A 10,157-nucleotide genomic window follows, 5' to 3' on the forward strand; every position below is an offset into this window, starting at 1 on the left:
TGAAACAAATATCTTTCCTGGTGAGCTACTGTATGTCTCTGTAGTGGTTGTCACTCTGGGTTGCTAAGGAACTTTGGTTATCTGCATTTCTGCCTTTAACATTTGCTTTTATCCTCACACTTCATATGGAGCATTTTCCCTTTGTATTGATGTTGACCTTTTTCTTCCCCCTCATTAGCAGAAGCAACAACTGTGCTACATTTATCAACTGTAAGTCTGTTGCTTCAATGTTTGGGAATTGAAATACAGAAAATCTGTAGTCCTGCTGACACTTAATGATAAGGTCATTATGCACACTAATACAGTGGAGAAAAGTGGTTTCAAAGGGAAGGGAGCTCTGCTTTTGTTATTAGTAGTTGTAGTGTGGGCACTTAGAAGAAATAACGTTCCGAGGACAGATAAAATAACGTAATAAAAATTACTGAAATCACAATAATCAGTCTCCAAAAGAGATGTCAAGAGGCCTGCTGCCCTCCTTTGAGATGCCATTAGCTTTACCTGTATAATCCCTGACAGATGTCCATCATTTTATAGCAATAGTGGTGTGTTTTAAGAAGAAATTCAACTAAATGCCTTTCTTTCCCAGGTGGACATGGAGTATAATTTATTGATCACTGTCTTTCTTGATAAAATCCCTTTTTATGTTTGGAGACTGTTGTTCCGTTCCGCTCTTGCTGTTCCTCTGGACATTAAAAAAATCCAGCTCTTTCATCCTTTCCTTACAAATCATATTTCTGAACCTTTGATCATTTCTGTTGCTCTATACCAGACTCTTCTATTTCTCCCCCCTTTTGATTAAGTGTGTTTTCCCCAGGACCGGACACGTTATTGTCTGTGGCCATCCAGTGCTGAGTAGAGGAATAATCCCCTCCCTTGTCTTGTAAAATTATTTTTTTTCATCTCATGTAACTAAAATGAATCTACCTTTTTCTTCCAACAACATCATTTTTGTTGATGCCTTTTCATTTGGTGTGTATGTGTGTGTATATATATATATATATTTTTTTTTTATATGCCTGGTATAGCTCCCACTCCCATTCACTGTAACACTGCAGCCCAGAGGAGCTCTCCCCTCCCACTTGAGCACAGTTCATCCTCTTTCCTTCCCCCTCCGATGTGGTATTCTGCACTTCTCGAAATCAGTTCCAGCTTGTTGACTTGAGATTGAGCTTGATAAATAGGAGAAGCACTCTGAATTTTAATCCTGCCCTTAAGCAGGATTAGGCTTTGGTCTGCACTCTTTAGAAGCTTGTTTGCTAGTCCATCACTCAAGTGAGTAGCATATAGTAGTTTTAACAGATCTGCACTCGGCCTTTCTCCTGTCAGTTAAGGTGACTAATGCATAATTTTACAGGACCTTCTTATTTTGCATTTATTTACTATAACTTGATGGGAAGAGCAAGCATCATAACCATTGCGGTGGGACCTTTCCTGTCCTCGAGGGTTCTCCAAGACTCTTCACAGACCATGTTAGTTGTCTTCACAGTAACTCCTGGGTGAATGCCATTCAGCACCTCAGATAATCAGAGGAGGGAACGCAGGCCAGATGGAGAAAGGAGATGTTAAACAATGCATAGGTATCTGGCCACTATTCTGCTTTCTTGTGAAGACCAAAGCGGAGAGGATATGATAAATTCAGCCTTTTCTGGGCATAATTTCTCCCTTTCACAAACTTACAATGTCACTGAATTTTATTTCAGCTCTCTTTTGCTCCTTAATAGTGTCAGCTCCTCGTGACTTACTCTTAATGATTTGTCCCCACATGCCTGTGTGAATATTTTAGAGCTGTTATTAATATGTCCTGTATTTTATATTTTCTGCTTAATTCTGTTTAACTTTTAAAATCTCATTTAAAGAGTTCCTTATGCAGCTAGATGAAGTGTGTGGTTATACTTGCCTCTTTATCAGTTAAGTTGTTCTATCAGCTTTCCTGAGGGTCAATAAATAAGAGCAGAACAACCGACCTCGATGCTTGGTTTCTGTGAAGTTTGCCAGTTTGGCACTTACTTTCACTTAAGCAGCTTTTCCAATCCGGTTCGCCACAGATCTTTCCTATTAGTCACAGTCAAATCCAGAACAGTTGCCATTCAGGGAACTTGCTGACGCTCGCAGCTGACAGCTTCTGATTTTTGGAAAGGACTCATCAGTCTCCAAACTGTCAAACAACCTTCTCTCTCTACTTCCTCCTTCCACTCGCTAGCCACAGCAGTAGCCCTTTACAGAAAACCTCACCACAGGAAGGGGTGCCAAAATCTCTCCTGCTTTAGCAAAAAACAGTGATGTTGCACTCCCTAAATTCTGTTTTGTTTATACTAATTCAGAAAAGAAAAAGTGGTAAAAACTGAAAGAAGGAATATTTGGGACTGAAGCTGGCTGAAGAAAAGAACTTGTTCTTACACACCCCAAGGCAAAGAAATTACTAATTCTTGCAAGGTGCTTCTTTCTTGACCAGTTGCAGACAACTGCCCTTTGGAATGGACAGATATAGCAGCGCGAGAAAATGCCAGGTTCATTCAGCAGTAAGGTGTATGTCTTCTGTCTCTCATCAATCACACAAGGATGCTTGAAAGCCCTCAGAAGAGATTTCGGATCGTCTGTGCTTCACCAGGTTGGAGCTGGACACAGTGCCTGGAGGTCCTGTGGCAAAGCTGAGAGCTGAACCTGTTGCTGATCTTATGACTTTCTTGGTCCCAACTCTGCCTTAAGAAGCCTGGGAGCTTTGGCATAGTATTTTTGCTCCTGAATCATTCACAAATCTAATGTTCCCGTGCCACGACCCAGACACCTGAAGCACTGGAACCTGCAGGATCCATAGCCTTTGAGGAGCATTGAAGCACCAGCTGTACGAGCAGAGGTCAAAGTCACTTTTTAAAGCTACTGCTTTGCCATGAAAAACAGATCAAGCCACTCGAGCTGTCAAAATGTATTTTGGAAATATGTCATCAGTGCTAACCTGCCTCCTCCTGGAATTAGTTCTTCTACTTCCTGTAGAGTATTTTCAGAAAACATGTTCCTGTGGCTTGCAACGTTTGGTACTATTTAAGGGGCTCCTGGGAAACCTCTTTCCTCAGAGACGGCAAGGAGAACTTGAAAGGATATATCAAAGTGGGACAGTAGCAATTATTTCAAGGAATGTGGCTGGAACACAGCTCGGGTATATAGCATTTTAATCCTTTTAAACTGCTATGTCTTTCTTGCTCAGCAGAAATCATGATTCATTGCGTGTCTTCAAGCTGAAACCATGCTTTCTGAGTTGAATGGGGGAGAGATGGATTTACAGATTGAAATCCAAATCCCATTGAAATCTGTGGGAATTTTCATTGACTTCAAAAGGGACACGGTTTGATATGCAGCTGAAAGTAGAGATCCTCCTAAACATTTGCAAGTAATGTGCTCTGAATATGCCTGTATCCATCTGAGATGCACAGCAGCAGTCAGATGCCCGCTGAGAATTTCTGGAGCACGAGACAACCTGGGTTGGAGGGAAATGAGGCAACGAGGTGGAGGGAAAGAGCCATGGTTCTGCTGCAGGTTCCATCTGATCCTGGGCACAGGACGAGTTTTTCTGTAACTCTGGGCTTAGGGGAGAGGAGGAGCCTCTCCTTGGCATGATTTCTTGATCCAGGTCAGTCTAAGTGGGATTTGGCTCTGTCACTTCAGTGTCAATCTTCATACCCTCTTCTCCCAGCTGTTTGGTTACTGCCACAGAGTTGGTCAGGGTTGCGGCTGCTGTGCAACTTTGCTACCTCTGGCACCTGTGTTGTAGCTGTACCATCGCTCTTTACTGACTCTGGGTTACAGCTGTCTGCCTGGTCCCCTCATCAGGAAGACCCTGTCTGTAACTTGCTACCAGCCATAGGTTAACTGAATTTTTTAAAAAAGGGCATTTTCAAGATATCTTTCATTGAAGTTGTTTTCATGGTTAGAGTGTTTCCTTCAATGACTTAAGAGCTCTTTTCTGAACAAGACAAGTAGTTCCTACAGATTTTAACCCTACAGTGTGCTTTTCCCACCCCTCCCCCCCCCTTGTACTTTACACTTAAAACTAGCTTCTCCAAATACATTTGGAGAAGGCTACAGATACATCTACAATAAAGAAATAAACATCCAGACTTGCTTTCTTGCCTCAGAAAGTGGAAGTTTCTGGGAAGTTGGGTAAACCAGTGAGAAACTGAAATCACAGCAGGATGGAAACATTTAGTTAAATTCCAGGAGCTGCTGTATCTAACGGAAGCTGAATGCTAAGTGAATCATCGTGACTCAGTAAATAGGATAATGGTCTCCCCCTCTGGGATTTCTATTCCTGCCTGAGCAAATAGAAGCCTTGCTAAGCCTGCAGACAAGTGAAACCCAGCCTGCTCATTCCTGCCCTGCAGGAGGGCTGTACCCAAACCTTTTCACCTGCTGCCATGTACAGTAAGTCTAACCTGATCTAATACCGTCCCAGTTTGATCTGGATGGGTCAAACCTATACTGCACATCTACCCCACGTACAGCATTCTTTGTCTCTCATGTAGAAGGAGTCCGGAATCCCTCCTCCTCTAATGGCAGGAACACCATGTGTTACATGCATGATGGTAGGAATTCCTAGCACAGACAAGTTTAGTTACTCCTGGTGAAAATTGCAGAAAACAGCAACCCGCTTCTGTACAACTTTGAGTTGTATTTTCTTAAAGCATGTAGGATCACAGATTCAGAAGAGAGGGAAGAGAGAGGATTTGGTGAGACAGAAGGAATAGCTTAAGAGACTGAGACAGAGAGCGCACTCGTGCAATGGGGAGAGACCAAAAAGCCATTTCAGACAGCCAAAGCTGCAGAAAAAGCTCACAACATGCAGAGCGCTGCAGACAAAAGAGCATGGGTTTGTTCACCTAGAGCAGTGGCGGTAAGTCTGCACAGACAGATAGTGCTGCTCCAGCTCTCTTGAGTTGCCTCAGAAGGATGAGACTACTCCAGAAACAACCCGATTTGTGTAGTGCTGTGTCTCGTGTGCACTCCTGCTCTGCTTGTTGTAGGAAGATGCATCTCCATTTGCCCTACGAAAGGAGGGCTGTGTTAGTCCTTTACACCTAAGAAGCGTCCCCTGTCCCTTGCTTTCCCTGGGGAGTCAGATATGTAGATAAAGCAGCACCTGTGGTGGGTGAGGAAGCCTACCATCAAGTGGTCTTGAAACCCACCTCAAGTGTGGTTTTTTGTTGTTGTTGTTGCCAAATAGCAATCAGAAAACGAAACAAAGTCTTGCTTGCTGGTCTCTGCCCTCTGGATGTCACTGTTGTGCTCATTTAGATTCCTCTTCTTCACAGGCCTGGCTCATCTTGCCCTAAGTATGTGATTAAAAAAGCTTGTAAGAAGTTAGTTCCCCGTCTTCATTGGCCTCTCAGGGCCTCTTGGCTGGAAAATAGGAGACAGTATCTGTCCAGACCATATTGTGCAAGTCATTTTAAAGGTCAATTGTCCTCCGAGGATCGGCTAAAACATACCAAAGGCAAGCACAGCACCATCTGCTCCAGTCAGAACATCCTTGGGTTGTCAGAGCCAGAGTCGTCTTGTGAATGTTTCCCCAAGGCTTCCTGCTCTGGGTTCTCTCTGCATAACTCCTCGCCCCTCCCAGGCAAAGAGGTGATATTATGAGAGAGAACAGTGGTTGTGATGTCTCTGTGTGGCTTTACTTTTTTTTTGTCCCCTCCTCAGAAGTGTCTGAGTTGCACAGGGGCAGGATTGTGTCCAGTCCAGATTTTCGGTGCTGCAGCTGTGGGCAGTAGAAATCTCGCCTTGATGCAAGTCTCCAAAGAGTGGGTAGGAAAAGAGGTCAAAATCCTGCTCCTCTGAGAGAGTTAAGCTCACCACAGCAGAGCCCTTCACATTTTGCTTTTGTGCTGAAGAAACCAAGCCACAAGGACAGGTATGATATTGCAGATGGGGAGCCCAATTAAAGATCAGACGAAGTGGAAGACAGTGCTGGTTGACACTCCTACGGGGGGCAGTGGTGAAAAACAAAGGGAGATTTACTGTCTAGAAAAGTGTGAGCAGTAGGGAAGCAGAAGATACATTTCAAATCTATGATTCGAAGGCAAGACCTGTCAGGGAAGGTGCCTCATTTGATTTCTTTTCTCTTTTTCTCTTCATAATGCACTTAAACAACTGGAATACTTTCCTTGACCAGACTTTCGGCACTGAAGGAGGAGGCTGTGCTTGGAGGAGCCTTTAGTTTGATTACTTCTTTTTTACTTGTGATTTTCTATTTTATCCACAGCCTGTAGTAGTTTCTTTAACATTTTTCTTACTGATCGGAATTGTAAGACCTCTTTCCCTCTCTCCCTGCTGAGCATTATGGGACTTACGCTCACAGGAAGAGGCATGCAGCCCTGCCTCTGGTCTTCATCGTGTACCAATGGGCAAGCCATTTTGGGGTGGAGTGGGGAAGCAGGATAGCAAAAAGATTTGGGAAAATAGAAGATTCTCCCAGGATGTGCATGTTCTCACCACTTTTTTGTTGTTGCTTTTAACTGTATGAAGTGCAGTGATGTGAAAGGAACCTGCGATCAGGTGCTCTTAAAGTTCACTTTATAGAAAAGCTGGCTCTTTGCCTAGGCAGTTGCTTTGGGTGGCAGCCTGCAAGGGATGTCAGCCTGCACCTTGGAGCCTGAGGGGGGAGGTGCCAAAGAGCTGTCCCAAGCTCCATAGGCTCCTGCCAAGGCAGATGTGCACGGTCTGGTGGCTCTACAGGGGCTGTAAGGGACAGTTGTCATGATGCCATAAATAGCAGGAACCAGTAATGTTTTTTCCAGGGTTCCCCTTTGGCCTTGTCCTGGCTCTGGGTCTCCTTTCACTGTAGGATCAAGCCATGGTTTTGGTTCTGGTGGTAGGAGCAGCCTGGGAGACAGGTGGGGGCAGCTGCTTATGGGAACTGGATAAAGGTTGCCTTGCAGGGAGAAGAAATGAGGATGCTCAGCCAACCTCAGACCCAAAGGTCATTCTAGAGCTGCTGCCTGCCCACGGGCACAGTCTCGGCAGTGGCAGTGTGGTAGTACTGTCGTGTCCCCGAGTAGACCCTGCTGGTCTCTCCTGGTGTAGTCTTTCCAGCCGACTCTCAAAATATGCTACTGGAATTCAAGATACCATACAAATATGGAAAAAACATAGTTGGGAAAGTACGACAGATAATAAACCAAGGCTACATAAGGACCATTATAATTTAGAGTAGACACCTATAAATAAATCCGTTGTGTTCTTACGTTGTCCCATGTGCAGAGACAATTACCATTGTAAGTAATCTGTGTGAGGTAGTATTTGTTTGTTCTCTCTTGATTATTTAACATACCTGCAATTATCTTGGAATTACAGTATTTCTGCTGCTTGTATGAAGTAACATTTCCATTGCTCTCTAGTGTATCCTTGTGTTGCCTTTTTGCTGTACTGGACTTTAAACTTCTGTATTCTTCAGAGCTTATGTCTCCAGTTTCTCCTGCTCTGCCTCATTGTCCTCGACCTGTTGCCTCATTTTTCTAAATATATTTGAAACATTTTCATTTTCCATTCTCCAAATCTTTGCTGTTATGCTCAAAGGAGGTATCAGCCAATTAGCTCTTCTCACCAGCTAACTTAGGCAATCAGTGAATGTATGAGATCATCTTTGAGCCATGTTTGTTCCAGTGAGGTCCCTTTACATTGAGACCAACAGGTCTCTTTTTTTTTTTTTTTTTAATTGGCATCCTCCTCTTCTCCTGGTTCTGCTCTCTTGCTTGACTCAATGTCAGTATGACCTGTACTTATTCTTTTGTCCCTTCAGGGGGATATGCAAACAGATTATTTAAAGCCTCAAAATAAGACAGGCAACAGAACAAGAACATATTGCAAATAAAGGCCATAGAGGTAATTCTCCCCATTTGCAAATACATATTCATTGTGTACAGGGGGTGGAATCTTACAGTTTCACCGACTGTGGTTGCACACAGAAATAATGATGGATTACATATAATGATTCTGCGATGATTTTTCAGTTTGTATCCAAATGGGTTCTCATTAAAAGTTTTCTGAGCCCTGGAACTTGGCTTTTCTTTGTCCAGCTTCTAACATAGGTAGTTTCTAAATGGATTAGAAATCCTTTAAAGGTCAGGGAAATTATCTTTTTTCAAATAGCTAGCTGGTCCTGCTACAATTATTAATTAAACTGTATCATATTCTGGTCATTAGCCGCAATGATCAATGATTTCCTCAGAGACAGTTGTTCTATTAAAAATACATCAGTAATAAATGACCTTCTCTGAGGTTCCTGCTGTAGGATATACCTAGCATCTCTGAGAAGTACCATTTTAATAACAAATCTGAGTTGTTACAGTTCAAGCTTGAGACCAGGATCTTATTTTCATGTGAATACCAGGGCTGGTGATGTGCTGCTGAGTTTGAGAGTGTACCTTGAGCTCTGTGCTCTGCTCCAGGACCACCACCCCTTCAAAAGCAAATCCTCCCATGACAAGGACCAATTGCCATTTTCCATCCCTGTGAAAGTCCTTCCTGGAGTCCAAGTATTATCCAAGCACGAAATGCAGATCCTACAGTCAGGTAGCCAATGTGCAAGACAGGCGAGGAAAACAATCCTTCCTGTGCCCAAAAAGGCTGTGCTCCTTATCTGCCTCTCCAACAATAATAATGTGATACTGGGGCTTTGACTAGCATGAAATGCCACTGTCTGCAGCATCGTTCAGCACTTTCCTTCCCTCCTCTCTGAGTAATAACTTATTCTTGACAAACTCTGCCCACCAAGGAAAAAAAAGGAAGCTATGTGGCTGGATGGTACATAGGTTTTAAAAGTGTTGACAACTTTGTCATTCTTCAGTTTCACTCTGATAGGTGGCAGATTGTACAAATATTTCCAAACTCTTATTAGCTTAAAAAAAGGAGGTTTGGGAGATTTTTTTGCTGGAAATGTTCTCAAATATTTGGTGGTTCCATAAAACGCCTCAATAGGGAGGGGAGTGAAAATGTTGGGATGAGTGAACCTCCAATGCATTTATTTTCAAAATAACTCTTCTACTGAGCAGTGTAAGAAGTATCTTCATCCTCTCACTCCTGGGACTTCAATACAATGGAAAATTGACTTCTTTAAAGTATTTCTTTCCTGAGAGAAATACCAAACAAAAAATTATAAATATTTTGATCTGCTGGTACGTATACAGAGAGCAGGACAGTGAAGAGGATAATTGTACTTTGAGATATTTAATGGTTTTTTAATCCTGATTTAGCAGCAGGAGATGTGGTTCTCTATGATTAATCAGCTCTCAGAACTAAAAATCAGTGAATAGCACACAGAAAACACAGAAAGACAGCGGTCAAGGATGGTGCTTTGCTAAGCTCAGCTTTATACATATAGCAAAGCAGGGAGAGATGCTTCATGGTTGTCCTGTGATTGAAGTCCTTCCTTCAGCAGGAAAATGCCTACATGATGACGTTACTGGCTTAAGAGTCTGGGGGAGATCTTGTACATAACTTTCACAACATTGCAATCATTACATTTTATTGCTTTCCCTTGGTGCACTAAATACTTTATACCAATCCATACCTATAGAAAACACCTTGAACCTGTATTTTTTTCCTAGCGATCTGTAGTGAGACTGTGCCATACACTTCAGAAGAGTGACTTTTCTAGAGGCATGACTGGCAGAAAGATGCTGTCTTGATCCATTTGTCCTGTACCCATTTAATTCCTGTTCTAGTTATTTGGAAAAGTGAAGCATATTCTATAAGACTCCCAATCTAATTTTCTAACGAATAGTTGATTGGTCCCAGCTGGGTGAATATGGAAAAGAAATGCAGATTTTTTTTTTGGCAGAACATTCACCTCTGTTGCATTACAATGCTCATGATGTGTGGGAAAAGAGAGGATTGTGCATTAAAATCCTGAGTTATGTTATTTACTGGGAAAAAAAGGCAAGAGTTTTAACTAAAATAATGATATTTGGGGAGCAAGGGACAAGAGCTCTTAGATAGTAGGCTTCTTATTTGTATATTCACCCACTAAAAAGCAATCAGCAATAAAAAGCTGTTTCTTAAAAAGGTACTCCTGTACAGTTGTTGCAACATAAAATTTTGGTCATTCATTCCAACAGTTATTGAAGAAGCAATTGGTTACGGTTAAACCTGAATAAAGCAAATCTTCA

This window comes from Aptenodytes patagonicus, chromosome 3 (genome assembly GCF_965638725.1).
Source record: "Aptenodytes patagonicus chromosome 3, bAptPat1.pri.cur, whole genome shotgun sequence".
NCBI lineage: Eukaryota > Metazoa > Chordata > Aves > Sphenisciformes > Spheniscidae > Aptenodytes > Aptenodytes patagonicus.